Genomic DNA, 19,474 nt, shown 5'->3' on the forward strand with positions numbered 1-19,474 from the left:
TAAAGAGGGAGAGTCCACCACTGCTACTGGCAGGGCATTCCATGAACTTACGACTCGCTGAGTGAAGAACCTACCCCTAACATCAGTCCTATATCTACCCCCCCCTTAATTTAAAGCTTTGCCCCCTTGTAATAGCTGACTCCATACGTGGAAAAAGGTTCTCACTGTCAACCCTATCTAACCCCCTAATCATCTTGTACACCTCTATCAAGTCACCCCTAAACCTTCTTTTCTCCAATGAAAACAACCCCAAGTGCCTCAGCCTTTCCTCATAGGATCTTCCTACCATACCAGGCAACATCCTGGTAAACTTCCTCTGCACCCGTTCCAGTGCCTCCACATCCTTCCTATAGTATGGCGACCAAGACTGCACACAATATTCCAGATGCGGCCGCACCAGAGTCTTATACAACTGCAGCATGACCTCAGGACTTCGGAACTCAATTCCTCGACCAATAAAAGCCAATAAGCCATATGCCTTCTTCACTGCACTATTTTCCTGGGTGGCAACTTTCAGAGATCTGTGTACATGGACACCAAGATCCCTCTGCTCTTCCACACTACCAAGTATCCGACCATTCGCCCAGTACCCCATCTTTTTGTTACTCTTACCAAAGTGAATCACCTCACACTTAGCTACATTGAACTCCATTTGCCACCTTTCTGCCCAGCTCTGCAGCTTCTCTATATCCTGCTGTAACCTGCCACATCCTTCCTCACTGTCTACAACTCCTCCGACTTTCGTATCATCCGCAAACTTGCACACCCAACCTTCTAACCCTTCCTCCAGGTCATTATTAAAAATGACAAACAGCAATGGTCCCAAAACAGATCCTTGCAGAACACCGCTAGTGACGGCACTCCAAGATGAACCTTTGCCATCAACTACTACCCTCTGTCTTATTCCAGCCAGCCAATTCCTAATCCAAACCTCCAACTCACCCTCAATGCCATATCTCTGTATTTTCTGCAGTAGCCTACCATGGGGGATCTTATCAAACGCCTAACTAAAATCCATATATTCCACATCTACCACTTTCCCCTCATCTACCTCCTTAGTTACCTTCTCAAAGAATTCAATAAGGTTTGTGAGGCACGACCTGCCCTTCACAAAACCGTGCTGACTATCCTTGATCACATTATTCTTATCCAGATGTGCATAAATCCAATCCCTTACAATTCTCTCTAAGACTTTGCCCACAACAGAAGTGAGACTCACTGGCCTATAGTTACTAGGATTCTCCCTACTCCCCTTCTTGAACAATGGAACCACGTTTGCTAGCCTCCAGTCCTCTGGCACTACTCCTGAAGACAAAGAGGCCAATGGCTCTGCAATCTCCTCCCTTGCTTCCCAGAGAATCCTAGGATAAATGCCATCAGCCCAGGGGACTTATCTATTTTCACCCTTGCCAGTATTTCCAACACCTCTTCTCTACATATCTCAAAGCCATCCATTCTACTCGTCCCCTCAATCTCTCATTGCCTCACTCCATCTTTGTCTCTCTCCCTCCAGTTACTCTCAAACTAATCTCTACAGCAGGCGTTATTCCAGGACATTGGAACACTGAGTCCTGGGGCAGCAGTTAAATGCCTCGACTTCTCTGACTCAAATCCACAACGTGCACTTGCTCTCTCTCTCTCTCTCTCTCTCTCTCTCTCTCTCTCTCTCTGTCTTCTGCCTATCTCTTAATCAGAAGCTCAATGACATGAACAGCATTTAACGACTTGTACAAATCATCATCGCTAATCCCACCTTGGCATTGAGGGAGAGGATCAGCCAGGATCATAGTGAATGACAGAGCAGCCTCACAGGACCAAATCCAAACCCTAACCCTAACCCGAACACTAACCCTAACCCGAACACTAACCCTAACCCGCACCCTAACCAGAACTTTACTCCTGCTCCCTATTTCTATCTTTGTGTGTCTGTGTTATCTTCAATCTCTGCCTCTGGGTATTGATTCCTCTACTCATGGAAAATATACCTTCCGGTCCACTCTATCTCTGCTCCTCATAATCTTATCGCCCTTTATGAGGTCCCCTCTCAACCTCACTCTTCCAAGATAAACAACCCCAGCCTTTCCAATCCTTCCTCACAGCTCAGACCCTCCAGTCCAGGCAGCATCCTGAGAAAGTTCTGCACCCCCTCGAGTACAGTCATATTCTTCGCATAGTGTGGTGTCCAGAACCTGTCTATCTCTCTCTCTCTCTCTCTTTTACTAGGTTCCCTTTACTCCTAGTCTGAAACCTACTCTGCATCTTTCTCTCTCTCTCTTCTCTCCCTCAGTCACACTGTTTCATACTCTATCTCATTCTCTCTCTCTTTCTCTCTCTCTCTATTATTCAACCCCACCATCTCTACCTCCCTCTAACTCTCTCTAACTTTGCTCATCTTACATTTCCTGAGACTCACTCTACCTCTCTCTCTCATTCATACCCTGTCCTTCTCTCTCTCTCCCTCTCTCTCTCTCCAACTGTTTCCTCTTCCTCTCTCTCTTTCTCTCTCTGTCTTACTCTATCTCCCTCTCTCTTTCTTTCCCACAACATCCCAGGTGGGAACAGTAAAATACAGGGTAAATCTCCCTCTGCTCTGTCCCACCAAGAGATGTTAACCCTTAACCCCGGAAGCATGTCTTCTCCAAATGGAAGGTCACAGTTCCCACATTGACCAGGCTTTGGTATCTCTCAGGAACACAGACATATTCTTGCCAAATGAAGAGCAGTTCCGTGCTGTTGGCCTATTCTCACTGAGGACTGGTTTGGACAGAAACCTCATTCCATGAAGTCCCAGCCGAGAGAGGAGATCCTCAGGCCATCAGTGTGAGCTGGAGGGACAGGACAGGCTCTGACCCACTTACCCATCCTGTCCATTCACAACATGTTCCAATCCCTTCTCCTCTCCTTCCCCTTCCATGGTCAAGCTCCAGTTTTACTGTCAAGGGCAGAACCTCCCTGGTCCTCACCTTCCACCCCACTGACCTTCGTATACATTGCATCATCCTCCATTATTTCCACCACCTATAAACAGACTCCAGCAACAGAGATATATTTCCCTTCCCATCCCTATCCGCTTTCCATAAAGACCATTCCCTCCGTGACTCCCTCGTCAGGTCCACACCCCCTCACCAATCCACCGTCCCCAGCCGGCACTTCCCCTGCCATCACAGGAACCTGAGCCCACAACTCCCCCCTCACCTCTGACCAAAATTCCAAAGGAGCCTTCCACATCCATCAAAGTTTCGCCTTCACTTCCACACATATCATTTATGGTGTCCGTTGCTCCCAATGCAGTCTCTTCTACATTGAGGATACAGGACATCTTTCAGCAGAGTGCTTCAGAGAACATTTCTGGGACACTCGCACCAACCAACCTCACCGCCCCCGGCCAAACACTTCAACTCTGCCTCCCACTCTGCCAAGGACATGTAGGTCATGGGCCTCCTACATCACCACTTCCTAGCCACCCGGCACATGGAGGAAGAACGCTTCATCTTCCGCCTCAGGACCTTCCAACCCCACGGCATCAATGTGAATTTCACCAGGTTTCTCGTTTCCCCCTCCCCATCCTGTCCCGATTTCAACCTTTCAACTTGGCACTGTCCCATCTGTCCCTTCATGACCTGTCCCATCTGTCAATCTTCCTTCCCACCTATCCTCTCTACCCTCCTCTCTGACCTATCACCATTACCCGTAACTCCATCTACCTATCACAAGGTCAGCTTCCTTCCATCCAACTTTGGAATGAGGAGCAGGAAGAGATAATTCAGTCCTTCAAGCCCTGATCTTATCCTCATCTCCACTTTCCAGACTGCTCCCTTTTGCCCCCTGTCCTGCTTTTCATCAGAAAGATATCTGGTTCTTTATTGAATCTGTTGATTGATTCTGCCTCCACTGCGGTCTGGGGGCAGTGACCTCCACAGATTCTCAACCCTCTGAGAGAACGAGTTACAATAGAACAGAATCCATTCAGGATGGAAACAGGTCATTTGGCCCAACAAGTCCATAGCGGCCCTTCAAAGAGCATTTCAGCCAGACCCATCCCCGTACCCTTTCCCTATAACCCTACATTTCCCATGACTGACGAACCTAACCTTCACATCCCTGAACACAATGGGAAATTTAGCATAGCCAATCCTCCTAGTACATACATCTTGCGACTGTGAGAGCAGCACCCAGATAAAACCCCCACAGATAGGGGGAGAATCTGCAAACTCCACACAGCTGCCCAAGGGTGGAATCAAACCCAGCTCCCTGAACTGTGAGGCAGTAGTGCTAACACTTCACCACCGTGCCATTGTAGTTTATCCTCATCGCAGTTTGAACCTACCTCACCCACTTTATGTCTATGACCTATTTTTCACGACTGTCCCGCAGGAGGGAACAACTGTTCCATGTCTGACTTATCAATCCCCTTTAGCACCTTATATACCTCTCTCAGATCCCCCCTCATGTGACTGAATTCCAGTGAGTAAAAGCCCAAGCTATTCAATCATTCCTCATATTACAGCCCTTTCATCCCGGGAATCAGCCTGGTGAACATCCTCTGAACTGCATCCAGTGCCACCATATCCTTCATCAAGTAAGGAGACCAAAACTGGACACAATGCTTCAGATGTGATCTCACCAATGCCACACAGAATTGTAACAATATTTCTTTATTTCTGTAATCCAGTCCTTTTATAATAAATACCAAGATTCCAACTGCTGCAAGAAATGCCAACATTCCAATTCCATGGGACTCAATTGGAACCTCCAACAGAGATCTGTAAATATGGGCCTCCTTCCATCTGGACTCCAACAGACACCAATAAACCTGGACCTCATTCCCACTGGGCCATGCAACAGAGATCAGTAACCATGGGCCTCTATTCCACTGGAATGTCTAATGGACAGCAGTGAGCACAGGCCTCTTTCCCACTGGACGCGCCATATTGGAACTTCAAACCCCACATCCTCTCCATCACGAGGTCTTTTATTTCAATCTCCACAAGACTGATCATCTATGCACTACGTCAGCCCCTTGGCTACATAAATCTTTATTCCTGCTCATCCCACATCCCAACTCACCCAGCTTAGAGTCATAAAGTTAGAGAGATATACAACACGGAAACAGACCCTTTGGTCCAACCCATCCATGCCGACCAGATATCCCAACCTAATCTCGTCCCACCTGCCAGCACCCGGCCCATATCCCTCCAAACCCTTCCTATTCATATGCCCATCCAGATATATTTGAAATGTTGTAATTGTACCAGCCTCCACCACTTCCTCTGGCAGCCCATTCCATACACGTACCACCCGATGCGTGAAAAAGCTGCCCCTCAATACTCTTTTATATCTTTCCCCTCTCACCATAAACGTACGCTCTCTAGTTCTGGACTCCTCTACCCCAGGGAAAAGACTTTGTCTATCTACCCTATCCATGCCCCTCATGATTTTGTAAACCCCAACAAGGTCATTCCTCAGCCTACAACGTTCCAAGGAATACAGCCCTAGCCTATTCAACCTCTTCCTATAGCTCAAATCCTCCAACGCTGGCAACACCATTTTAAATCTTTCCTTAACCTTTTTAAGTTTCACAACATCCTTCTGAAAGGAAGGAGACCAAAACTGCATAGAATATTCCAAAATTAGTCTAAGCAATGTCCTGTTCAGCCATAACATGACCTCCCAACTCCTGCACTCAATACTCTGACCAATAAAGGAAAGCATACCAAACTCCTTCTTCACTATCCTATCTACCTGCGATTCTACTTTCAAGGAGCTATGAACCTGCACTCCAAGGTTTCTTTGTTCAGCAAAACTCCATAAAACCTTACCATTAAGTGTATAAGTCCTGCTAAGATTTGCTTTCCTGAAATACAGCATTTATCTCTATCAAACTCCATCTGCCACTCCTCAGCCCATTGGCTCATCTGATCAAGATCCCATTGTAATCTGAGTTAACCTACTTCACTGTCCACTACACCTCCAATTTTGGTGTCATCTGCAAACTTACTAACTCTACCTCTTAAGAACACATCCAAAACATTTTATAAATGATGAAAAGTAGCAATGATCGTTGTGGCACTCCACTGGTCACATACCTCCAATCTGCAAAACAACCCTCCACCACCACCCTCCGTCTTCTACCTTTGAGCCATTTCTGTATCCAAATGGCCAGTTCTCCCTGTATTCGGTAAGATCTCACCTTGCTAACCTGTCTCCCATGGGGAATCTTGTTGAACGCCTTACTGAAGTCCGTATAGATCATGTCTACCATTCTGCCCTCATCAATCCTCTTTGTTATTTCTTCAAAAAACTCAATCAAGTTTGTGAGACTTGATTTCCCAGTCAGAAAGCCATGTCGACTATCCCTAATCAGTCCTTGCCTTTCCAAATACAGGTACATCCAGTCCCTCAGAATTCCCTCCAACAACTTGCGCACCAAGACGTCAGGCTCACTGGTCTATAGTTCCCTGGCTTGTCCTTAACACCTTTCTTAAGCAGTGGCACGACATTAGCCAACTTCCAGACTTCCAGCACCTCACCTGTGACTATTGATGATACAAATATCTCAGCAAGAGGCCCATCAATCACTTCCCTAGCTTCCCACAGAGTGATACAGGACACCTGATCAGATCCTGTGGATTTATTCATTTTTTTGCGTTTCAAGACATCCAGCACTTCCTCCATTGAATGTTGAACATTTTTCAAGGCGTCACCATCTATTTCCCTCCATTCTATATCACCCATTTCCTTTTCCACAAATAACTTGCTCAGTATCTCCCCCATCTCCTGCAGCTCCAAACAAAGCTGATCTTTGAGCGGCGCTAATCTCTCCCTAGTTACCCTTTTGTCCTTAATCTATTTTTAATGTCCCTTTGGATCTTCCTCAACCTTTGCTCTGTAAATTCCAAATTGTCTGCAACAGACTAGTCCCTTCCCTGTCTCACACCAAGGAGGAGATTCTCCATCAATAATGATTAAAAGGGTTATGAGAGTTGGGGTGGTCAGAATTGATCAAACAGATGATAGCTTCTACAGTTGAATATCCTGCTGGCAGGCTCCAGCCTTTTACACACAGAATGGGGAAGTGTGCATTGTCGGGCTCCTTGGAACTATCCCTCATCATCAAGTGTCCCTCAGGAGGGGGGAGAGAATGTTCAGGGTCCTGAGCTCCATTTCCCAGCCCAGGCAGTTTGTCTCCCAGTGAATGAATGAGATACCAATTTGGAGCCCAGGTTAGGGACAGTCTCTGCTGTGGACCCAGGTCGACAAGAGGCAACTAGAGATCGAGCTAAAAAGGAAAGATTTACTGAGTTATGGGGAGAGAGAGGGCAGTGGGACTAATTGGATCACTCACAGACATGATGGGCTGAATGGTCTCCTCCTGTGCGAGGGGGAGCAGATTTAGGACTGAATTGAGATGGAACTTCTTCACCCAGAGGATTGTGAATCGTTGGAATTCCCCGCCCAGTGAAGTGGTTGAGGTTTCCTCAGTAAATGATTTTCAAGCTAAGGCAGGTAATTTTTTGAACAATAAATGAATCAAGGGTTTTGGTGAAAAGGTGGGTAAGGGGGAGCTGAGGCCATGAAAAGATCAGCCATGATCTTACTGAATGGCAGAGCAGCCCAAAGGGGCCAGAGAGCCTGCTCCTGCTCCTAGTTTTAATGTTCTTATGTGCTGTCAAATTCCAGGGAGTTTAGATGGTTCACAGTTTTCTCCCGTCTCAGTAACAAACGTCCAGCTGCTCCGAGCTCCTTCTTTCACTTCCTCTCTTGGTAAAGTTTCAACCTTGCGATCTGACAGTCTTTGCAGTTATTTTTTACACTGGGGCATTCTGCTGTGGTCAGAATCTCTAATAATAAGTGTCCATTCAGTGACAATCTCAGCAGCTTAGAGCAGTCAGGACTGAGGAGCCATGCTCACTGGGAAACACATTGGGAAGATCAAAGCCATCCTCTTCAGTTCCCGGCGCGAACTCCATCCCTCTCCCTGACCACTGTCTACTGCTCAACCAGACTCTTTGTAAAAACAGAATACCTCAACAGGTCTGGTTATATCTGGTGAAATAAATCAGCGTTAACATTTCGGGTGCCGTGACCTTTCCGCAGAACAGTTCTGCAGAAGGTTCACTTGTCCCAAAATGTTATCTGCTTTCTCTCCACAGATGGTGCCAGACCTACTGAGCCTTTCCAGCAATTTCAGTTTTTGTTCCTCATTTACAACAACCACAGCTTTTTCAGTTTTTATTTAGTATCAAATTCCTTCCAATCCTGGCCTCATCATTGAGGCTGATCTGAGCCCCACAAACCCTCCAAATCACAGAGATCACTCACTGAAAATCTCAGCCGTTGCTTTGGGATTCCAAACATGATCATTCTAATGTTATACTGGGCCACATCACAGCCACTGCCCTCTGTAACCTTCAGCTCATCCCAAACTCTGCTGTCTGTATCCGAACTCGCACCAAGTCCCATCCCCATCCTCCACTGTCCTCACTGAGCAACATTGGCTCCCGGTCCAACAACACCTCGATTTTCAAATTCTCATCCTTGTTCTGAAGTCCCTCCTTTTCCATCCACCCTCCCCATCTCTGTAACCTCCTCCTAGCTGCCTCACTCAGTGTGGTCAGCAATCTTGGACAGATGACTCTCTGTTTCTTCATCCAAGTCATTGAGAAATATCGTGAAATGCTGTGGTCCCAGCACAGATCCCTGGGGACGCCACTTTTCACCTCTTGCTCATTGGAGGACACATACGTTATCCCTCCACTCTGTCTCCTTTCTCCAAATTAATTCCTGACCAAAGGCAAGTGCTTTTCTCTAACTCAATATGTTTCCACGTTAATGAACAGTCTCTCAAACAGTGAAACTAGGAGCAGGAGTAGGCCATTCAGCCCTTCGAGACTGTTCCAATTTTCAATATGATCATGGCTGATCATCCAACTCAGTCGCATGTTCCTGCTTTCTCCCCGTAACCTTTGATCCCTTTCATCCGAAGAACTATGCGTAGCTTTTTCTGGAAAACATTCATTGGTTTGGGTTCTTTCAGTGACAGAAACTTCCATAGGCTTCCCACTCACTGAATGAAAAACCTTTCTCTCCATCTCAGCCCTAAATGGCCTTTCCCGTATCCTTAAATTGTAGTCCTTGATTCTGGACTCCCCAGTCATCAGGAACATTTGTCCTGTTAGGATTTTAGAGTTTTCAATGTGACTCCCCTCAATCTTCAAACCTCCAGTTAATATAATCCTAATTGATCCAGTTTCTCATCAGATCTAAGTGCTGTCATCACAGGAATCAGTCTGGTAAACCGTCACTGCCCTCCCCCCGACAGCCAGAACATCCTTCCTCAGATAACGAGACCAAAACTGCACACAATACAATCATAAAATCACACAGTACAGAAGAGGCCCTTCGGCCCATTGAACCTTGACCAGCCAAACTACTCTAAACCTGCATTCATCCAACTTTGCAACACAAGGGCCTTAGCTTTAAATGTTATGATATTTCAAGGGGTCATCCAAGTACTTTTTAAAGATTGTGAGATTTTCCATCTCAACTACTATCCCAGGCAGTACAAACCAGACCCCCACCACCCTCTGAGTGAAAACCTGCTCTTCAAATGCCCTCTAAAGCTCCTATCGTTCACAGTGAATGTGTGCCGACTCCGAATTAGGGGAACAATCCAGTTAGATCCTCCTGTAGCCTAAGACCTTCTTCCTCATTGTCAACCATTTGCCAAACCTCGTGTCATCTACAAACTCAGTCACCATCCACTTACCCCCACCCCTCACCTCTCACATTCTCATCTTCATTGTTTCAATACATCCTGAACAATAAGGGACCCTGCACTGATCCCTGTGGTATCCCACTGCACACTGGGCCCAGTCACACAAACAACTGTTTGCCTCCACCCTCTGTCTCCTGTCACTGAATTAGTTTGGGTTTGAATATTTCAGGTGTGGTCTCACTAAGCCCCCATACAATTACACCAAGACATCCCTGTTCCTGCACTCAAATCCTTTCACTATAAAGGTAACATATCATTTATCTTCTTCACTGCCTGCTGCACAGGTATACACAGTCACCCAGATCTTATTGCACCTCCCCATTCGCAATCTATCACCATTCAGATAATAATCTGCCTTCCAATTTTTGCTATTAAACTGGGTAACCTCACATTTAACATCATTGTATTTCATCTGCCATCACTTAACATCTCCAAAAATCACACTGATGTATCTCTGCATCCTCCTCACAGCTCCCCCTCCCACCCAGCTTTGTGTCATCTGCAAACTTGGAGATATTACTCTTAAGTTCCCTCATCTAAACCATGAACAAATATTGTGAATAGCTGGATCCAGGCCTGTGGTACCCTTTCAGACAAATTCCAGTTTATTTTTACTCTTTGTTTCCTGCCTGCCAACCAGTTCTCTATCCATGTCAGTCACTGTCCCCAGTCCCATGAATCTTAATATTTTATACTCTCTTCTGTGGGATTTCTTAAAATACTTTTGAAAGTTCCAAATATACCACGTCAATTGCCTCCTTCTTGTCAAATTCGCTCTTTCCATACTCAAACAATTCCAGTCAATTTGTTAAGCATGATTTCCCTTTCCACAAACCATGCTGACTCTGTCTAATCCTGTCACTGTCTTCCACGTGCTCAGTGATTAAATCTTTCATAACAGACTTGAGTATTTTCAGGCTGAATGGTCTAAGATGTCCAGTTTCTCTCTCCCTCCCATTTTAAATAGTGATGTTACATTAGCAACTCTCCAGTCAGTGGAAATTATTCCAGAATGTAGAGAATCTTGAAAATCAATGTTTCCAAATATTTTGGGCATTTTCTGAAGTAATCTGAGATGTAGATTATTGGATCCTGTGGCTTTATCAGAATTTAATCCCACAAATTTCCAAAAACATTTCCCTAATAAAGCAAGTTTTCTTCAGTTCTGCTTTCAGTCTATACCCTGTCATCCCAAAATGTTTAGAATGTATTTGAGTTTTCCATTGTATACAAAGATCCAGAATGCAGCAAATGCAGAAATTTCCTTTGCTCTTGTTGTCAGTTTTACTTTTAACAAATCAATTTTGGATACGAATGACACACGACCTACCCAATCAATGCAATCTCCTGTCCTGGAAATAGGGTACAAATCCAACTTTGTGGCAAAATTCACGTTCCTACTGTCTACACAGGATCGAATTGAAACATTTGGTTTCAGAACCAACACTACAAGAGAACTCCAATTACTCTTACAGTTCAATCAGGGTACCCTGTCTTGTTTATGATCAGTAATTTGCTGATTTTTAGATGATTTGAATCAACCCCAGATCCATGGTTCTGCCACTGGATTTATTTAAAAATGGCAAATGAAGAAGGCAGTAGATGGGTGTTTCAGGGCAAAAGAATTTCTGCATTTATTCAATACAAAAGGTAAGTTTAATACAGGAGCAAATGCAAATGTAATAATCAGTGAAATTAACAGTATCCATTATACAGAGAACAGTAATTAAATATACTACCAAATTAAACACTGGTTATACACTATTAGAAGCTAGAGTGGAAAAGTGTGGCACTGGAAAAGCACAGCAGCATCTGATGGACAGGAGAATGGATGATTCAGGCATAATCTCTTCATCAGGAAGGATGGGGGAGTGGAAAGGGGGCTGAGCGATAAATAGGAGGGTGGGCGGGGGGTGGAGAAGAATAGCTGGGAAGGGGTTAGATCGATGCAGGTGGGGGTGGAGGTGGTTGTGATAGTTCAGAAGGGATGGTGGAGCAGATAGGTGGGATGGATGATGGATAGATAGGAAAGTTCAAGAGGGTGGTGTCTAGTTGGAGGATTGGAAATTCCTTGGTGGGTGGGGGGGGGGAGATAATGAAACTAGTGAAAACAACATTGATGCCGTGTGATTGGGAGGTCCCAAGGTGGAAAATGAGGCATTCTTCCTCCAGACATGGTGGCTCAGTAGTTAGCACTGCTGCCTCACAGCACGAGGGACCCAGGTTCGATTCCAGCCTTGGGCGACTGTCTGTGTGGAGGTTGCACATTCTCCCCATGTGCAGGTTTCCTCCGGGTGCTCCGGTTTCCTCCCACAGTCCAAAGATGTGCAGGCCATGTGAATAGGCCATTGTAAATTGCCCGCAGTGTTAGGGGAACTGGGTCTGGGTGGGTTACTCTTCAGAGGGTCGGTGCGGACTGGTTGGGTCGAAAGGCCTGTTTCCAACTTCTAGGGAACCTAATCTCATCAAAATGTATATGTTAGCTGAACTGGCCATACTACATTGCTCATAGTGTTATGTGCTTTAGTCAGGGCTAAATACAGGGTAAGGGAATGAGTCTGGGTGGGTTATTCTTCGGAGGGTTGGTATGGACATGTTGGGATGATGCGCCTGTTTCCATACTGTAGGGAGTCTAATCTAATCCAATCAGCCTTCGAATGGTGTGGAGGAGGCCCAGGACTTGCATGGCCTTGGCAGAGTTGGAGGGGGATTTGAAGTGTCCGGCCACAGGCTGGTGGGGTTGTTTGGCGCATGTGTCCCAGAAATGTTCCGCAAGTCGTCCTTCCCAACATTCCTGATGAAGGGCTTCTGCCCAAAACATCGATTCTCCTGCACCTCAGATGCTGTCTGACCTGCTGCGCTTTTCCAGCGCCTCACGTTCCGAATCTGATCTCCAGCATCTGCAGTCCTCACTTTCTACTAATCAAAGCAAAACAGTTTGAATCACACAATCTTTAATCAGGCTCCCTCCCCTTGGGGTCCCAATGCACTATCACCAGCCACCATCTCCTCCCTGCGAGCTCAGATGAAAACTTTGGGGTCTCAGGATTTTCAGCTCAGCACCAAGGAAAATACAGGTTTAAAATGTGTCCTGTTGGTGAGGTTCTCACTGTCGATTCGCTTGGCTTGGGACAGGTCTGTGAGAAAGTGAGGACTGCAGATGCTGGAGATCAGTGTTGAGAGTGTTGTGCTGGAAAAGCACAGCAGGTCAGGCAGCATCCGAGGAGCAGGAGAATCAAGTTTTCTGGCATAAGCCCTTCATCAAGAATAAGACCTGGGCTGGGGGCTGAGAGTTAAATGGAATGGGGGTAAGACTGGGGCGAAGGAATCGGGGAATGTGTTCGGAGCAGGCCTGTCTCTGGAAGGTCTTGTTCAGAAAGCGTTTGGTTGGTGTTTCTGCTCTCGAGTGTCCTTTGTTGCGATGATGCTCTTGGTTTGGTTCCTGGATGCAGCTTCTGTGTTCGGCCTCTTTGGTTCTTGGTTCTGAAGCTGATTGTTGGGGCTTACTGAAGCTGTTCCTGCAGAAACTTGTTGTTGAAAAGGCTCACCTTCAGATTAGGGCTGTCTGTAACACAGACTGTGTGCCCCGTTATCTCCCCTCAGATCGGTGTTGGTCAATGTGTTTCTGGTGTTCCCTTTGGGGTCAGTTGACATCCTGATAGTTTAGAGTATTTGTGAATGTATCTTGATTGATGTTGACTGCCCAATATCTCTGTGTTAAATATTGATATTGTTGAATGTTCAGTATCTGTACAGGTTCCAAAATGTCTGTGTTAGTAGGCTGAGGTGGAAAAGTGAGGTTCAGTCTGGAGAATGAGGTCTGGTTGGTGTCTCTTTAAGGGTTGAGGTGTGAACTGGAATTCCAGGCAGAACAATGGTTCCAGGCAGCCATCTCCGTGTCTCTGTGTTTTCCCAGAGCTCAGCCCAGCTGCCTCTTTATTTTTAAAAGGTTGTTAAAAATCTAGGGTTTTAGATGATTGGGATATTTGCTCAATTCCAACATGGGAGAACTCCAATTACTCTGACAAATCAATCAATTGATTCACAAATAAACATTGAGCTTCCTTTGTTACTTTGGCCAGTTTCTCTGGTTTTAACCAAAATGGCTTTTGTTTTATTGGGTCTGAATTACCTACCTCCACATCATGTTCAATTAATGTGGGACACACAAGTGTATCTTTTAAAGACCATGTATCAGTGCAGAATGTGGCCATTCAGCCCATCAAGTCCACTCTGCCATTCGATCAGAGTTGATTTGTTTGTCAACCCCATTCTCCTGCCTTCTCTCTTACCCTTGATTGGTTTACCAATCAAGAACCTATCTATCTGTCTTAAATACACTCCACAGCACTCTGCAGCAATGATCAATCCACAGATTAACCACTCTCTGGATGAAGAATCTCCTCCTCATCTCACTTCCAAAGGATGGCCCCTTCTGAGGCTGTGCCCTCAGGTCCCAGTCTCTCTGCCAAGTGGAAACATCTTCTCCATGTCTACTCTATCCAGGCCTCTCAGTATACTGTATGTTTCACTGAGATTCCCCCTAATCCTTCTAAACTCCATCGATACAGACCGAATACAGGCCTCAACCATTCCTCATACAAACATCTTTGTATTCTCTGAGCAATCTCATTCTGTCCCCCTGTTGGTCTTTCTCCAGATACAAAAATAGTGCCTGAATTCTGTAATATCTCTGAGTTTGTTCACCTCACAGAAGGGAGTTCACTTTGGGAATTGACCAATTCTCTTTGGCTCTCACACTTTTTCTCATCCCCTTTCTGCTGCACTCAGTGCTGGACACACCTCGACACAACTGAATGATTCTTCAAAGACTGGGAGAGGAATTAAGGATGCTGCTTTCATCATATGTGGAGGTTTACCTACAACTTGACAAGTTTTTTTTTAAATGTATTCACTTTGTGGAATGTGAGCATCGCTGGCTGGCCAGCATTTATTGCTCATCCCTAGTTGCCCTTGAGAAGGCTTTTGGTGAGCTGCCTTCTTGAACTGCTGCAGTACACCTGCTGTGGGTTGACCGACAATACCATTAGGGAGGTAATTCCAGGATCTGGAGACAGCAACAGCGAAGGGACACAATACATTTCAAATCAAGATGGCTTGGAGGGGAACGTGAAGGTGATGGTGTTCTCATATATCTGGTGCCCTTGTCCTTCTAGATGGAAATGGTTGTGTTTGGAAGGTGCTGTCTGAGGATCTTTGGTGAATTTCTGCAGTGCATCTTGTAGGTATTGCACACTGCTGCTGCTGAATGTCGGTGGTAGAGGGGATGGTTACATGTGGATGCAGTGCCTATCAAGCGGCTGCTTTGCCCTGGATGGTGTTCAGCTTCTTGAGTGTTGTTGGGGGCTTCACCCATCCAGGCAAGTGGGGAGTATTCCATCAGATTCCTGACTTGTGCCTTGTAGATTGTGGCCAGACTTTCAGAAGACAAGAGGTGAGGTACTTGCTGCAGTATTCTTAGTCTCTGACCTGCTTTTGTAGCCACTGTGTTTATTTGGTGAGTTTCAGCTGGCTATCAACTCCCAGGATGTTGATCGTTGGGGACACGTTGATGGTAACACCACTGAATGTCAAGGGACACTGGTTAGATTGTCTCTTATTGGTGACAGTCAGAGTTTAGCATTTGTATAACATGAAAGTTACTTATCACTTGTCAGCCTGAGCCTGGATATTATCCAGATCTTATTGCATTTGAACATGGATTGCTCCAATCTCTGAGGAGTTGGAAATGGTGCTGAACATTGTGCAATCATCAGTGAACATCACCCCTTCTGACCATGTGGAGGGAAGGTCATTGATGATACAGCTGAGGGTAGTTGGGCGAAGGAGACTACCCTGAGGAGCTCCTCCAGAGATGTCTTGGAGCTGAGATGACTGACCTCTTACAACCATGACCATCTTCCTATGTGTCAGGTATGGCTCTAAATACCAAAGAGTTTGCCAATGATATCCAGTGATTCCAGTTTTTTTTAGGACCTCGAACCGTTTGTTGACATCATGTGGAGTGAATCGAATTGGCTGAAGACTTTTATCTGTCATGCTGGAGACCACTGGAGGATCATCCACTTGGCACCTCTGGTTGAAGATTGCTGCGAAAGCTTCAGCTTTATCTTTTGCACTGCTGTGCTGGGCTCTTCCATCATTGAGGATGGGGATATTTGTGGAGACTCCTCCTCCTCCAGTGAGATGTTTAATCATCCAACACCACTCATGACAAGATGTTTCAGGACTGCAGAACTTAGACTGGATCCGTTGGTTTTGGAATTCTTTAATTCTGTCTATCATTTGCTGCCTATGCTGTTTGGTATGCAAGGAGTCTTCTTTACTGGCTTCGCCAGGTTAACACCTCATCTTAATGCATGCCTCGTGCTGATCCTGGCATGCCCTCCTGAATTCTCCATTGTTGATCCCCTGGTTTGATGGTAATTGTTGAGTGGGGGATACGCCGGGCCATTATGTTTCAGATTGTGCTGGAGCAGAATTCTGCTGCTGTTGATGGCCCACAGTGCCTCATGAATGCCCAGTCATGAGTTGTGAGATCGGTTGTAAGTCTGTCCCAGTTAGCGTGGTGATCGTGTCACACAACATGATGGATGCTATTCTCAGTGGAAGGCAGGAGTTGGCCTTCAAAAAGACTATGCGACGCTCACTCTGAATGACACTGTATAGGACAGATGCATCTGCAGCTGGCAGATTGGTAAGGATGAAGTCAAGTATGACATTGTTTAAAACGGCACAACATATTTAAACAATTTTTGAACAGTAAAACACTTGATTCTGGATGCCTGTGTTTTCCAAATCCCCATGTTCCTGTCATGGAAATCTGATGTACTCTCCACAATATCTCCCGATGAGAGCTGGGTGGGACCACTAGCCAATGTGTAACTGACCATTCTTTATCTGGGAGTCTATGAGGGGGGGTCTTCACTTCCTCATCAGTATGAACTGACTGAGCTCATTTATTTCATTCAGGATCTGCTTTTTGGATCTGCTGTAATTAGGGACATCATACCAAACACTGCAGCTGGATTATCTTCACCCTTTCGGAAAGTTTCAGCGATCCTTTCGCCTGCTTTGGTGTCACATCAACCCTTATTGATGGATTTTGTTTAACCATGGCCCTGGTTACCTGACACAAAGGAGAGAGACCAGGAACCTGTTCCTGTCATTGTTCTGTTTCGTGGACCTCCTTTGGGCATTCTGTAATTCTCGGGGAAGCTCCTGCCTTTAGTCCTGACAATCATTCCCCAGAAGGAAATCGACTCCCTCAACAAGGAATGTTTTCCCCACTCCGACAATCACAGGCAACATCCTGTTGAATCTCCTCTACACCCTCTCCAGTCCAATCACAACCATCTGACAGTGTCATGAACAGCATGATACACAGTATTTCAAATATGACCTAATCAATGCTCTATAAAGTAACAACGAGACTTCCTTGCTCCTATATTCTACACCCTGGCTAGTGATGGCAAGCATCCCATATGCCTCCTTCACCACCCTGCCTAGCCGTGCTGATACCTTCCGGGATTGATGGACTTGTACACCAAGGTCCCTTTTTTCCTCACTATTCCCAAGGCACATAAGAACAGAAGAACTAGGAGCAGGAGTAGGCCTTCTGGCCCTTCAAGCCTGCTCTGCCATTAAATAAGATCATGGCTCATCTTTTCATGGATTCAGCTCCCCTTACCCACGATCTCACTGTATCTCTTAACTCCTTTACTGATCAAAAAAAATCTTAGCTTTGAAAACGTTTACTGAAGTAGCATCGACTACTTCATTGGACAAGGAATTCCAGAGATTTATGACCGTCTGGGTGAAGAAGTTCCTTCTCAATTTGGTCCTAAAACTGCTCTCCCTAATTTTGAGGCTCTGCCTCCTGTTTTAGTTTACCTACTCGTCGAAACGTCCTATGTCTTATCTATTCTCTTCATAATTTTATATGTTTCCATAAGATCCCCCACCCCCTCATTCTTCTAAGTTCAAATGAATGTATCCCAGTCTACTCAGTTTGTCCTCTCACAGGTCAACCCTCTCAAGCCCTGAATCAACCTAGTGAACCTTCTCTGCACCCCTTTGTGTGCCAATACATCCTTTCTCAAGTAAGGAGACTAAAACAGCACACAGTACTCCAGGTGTAACCTCACCAGCACCCTGTACAGCTGCAACATAACCTCCCTGCTTTTTAAACTCAATCCCTTTTGCAATGAAGGACAAAATTCCATTTGCCTTCCTAATTCCTTATTGTACCTGCAGATCAGCCCTCTGTGATCCATACACAAGGACACCCAACGCATTTACCTTTCATTGTGTATATCCCTCCCTCATTAGACCTCCCAAATTGGATCACCTCGCACTTATCAAGATTAAATTCCATCTGCCATTGATCTGCCCAATTTACCACCTGATCAATAAAAGACTGTAGCCTGAGACCCGGTAATCCAAGATGGCAGCAGAGTAGGACTCTTCAGACCGAGTTCACCTGCTCCATCTGTTTCCTTTCCTTGTTTTTCTTCCATTTTTTTTCCTTTTCTTTTCTGTTTTTCTTTTTTCCTTCATTCATCTTTTCTCTCCCAGCCACTGACTCGCAGCCTCAGACACCTGGTCACCGACCAATGCAGGCCCAGTGATACGGCCTCTCAGCTTTGTGTGGCAGTGTCCTGGCCTGGCAGGGAGACCTCCCAGCCCAGAAAGGCAGACTCTCGGTCTGACATGGTGGCCTCTCATTTTAATGTGGATGGCCTCTCAGTCCAGCATGCTGGACTGTCAGCCCAGTGTGATGGACTCTCAGCCTATCATGGCCATCTCTCATTGGCCCAGTGTGGTTGTCTCTCAGCCCACAGGGTGATCTTTTGCTGTATTTAGTGGTTTCTCAGCCCAGCACGGCCACAGCATGGACTTCCGGTTTCAGGGTAACAACTCACAGTATGATCCCATGGTAGCAAAGTGCTTAGGAATGACTAATGATTGAACTTTCAGATTTGTTACTTTATTGTCTTCTTAAACCTAATCTGTACTGGGTATATTTTAACTTTATTCTTTCTTCCTATCTTGTTCTTAAGATTCTGTACCTAGGTCCTTGGACATAAGATGGCACCTTGTGAGGCGACATTACATACTTTTCACTGCACTCCTATACTTTGTACTTGAGTACTTATGACAATAAAATAAAAATCAAATCAATATCAACAACACCACCAATTTATGTGGCAGCTGAAATCTTTCTAATTATACAATCACAGTCAATTTGTTAATGTACATTACAAACAGAAAGGGTCCCAGCTCCAATCCCTGTCACACACCACTGGTCACAAGCTTCCAATCACAAAGACAACCCTCCACCATCACTCTTTGCCTCATATTTGGAAGCCAATTTTAGATCAAATTTGCCAACTTGCCTTGGATCCTATGGGCCCTTACCATCTGGTCCAGCCTTCCATGTGTGGCCTTTGTTGACACAATCAATACTGGCATCCCTACCTCTCCAAGTATTGCTTAATACTGTACTTCAGGATTTTTTCTAATAATTGCCCTCACACTGACATCAGACTAACTGGCCTGTAATTGCCTGGCCTATCCCTGCTGCCCCTCTTGAACAAAGGAAACACATTGACCATCCTCCACTCTGGCACTTCACCTGTGGCCAGCGAAGTATTAATCAAGGAAAAGGCAATC

Source organism: Chiloscyllium punctatum, chromosome 7 (genome assembly GCF_047496795.1).
Source record: "Chiloscyllium punctatum isolate Juve2018m chromosome 7, sChiPun1.3, whole genome shotgun sequence".
Classification (NCBI taxonomy): Eukaryota; Metazoa; Chordata; class Chondrichthyes; order Orectolobiformes; family Hemiscylliidae; genus Chiloscyllium; species Chiloscyllium punctatum.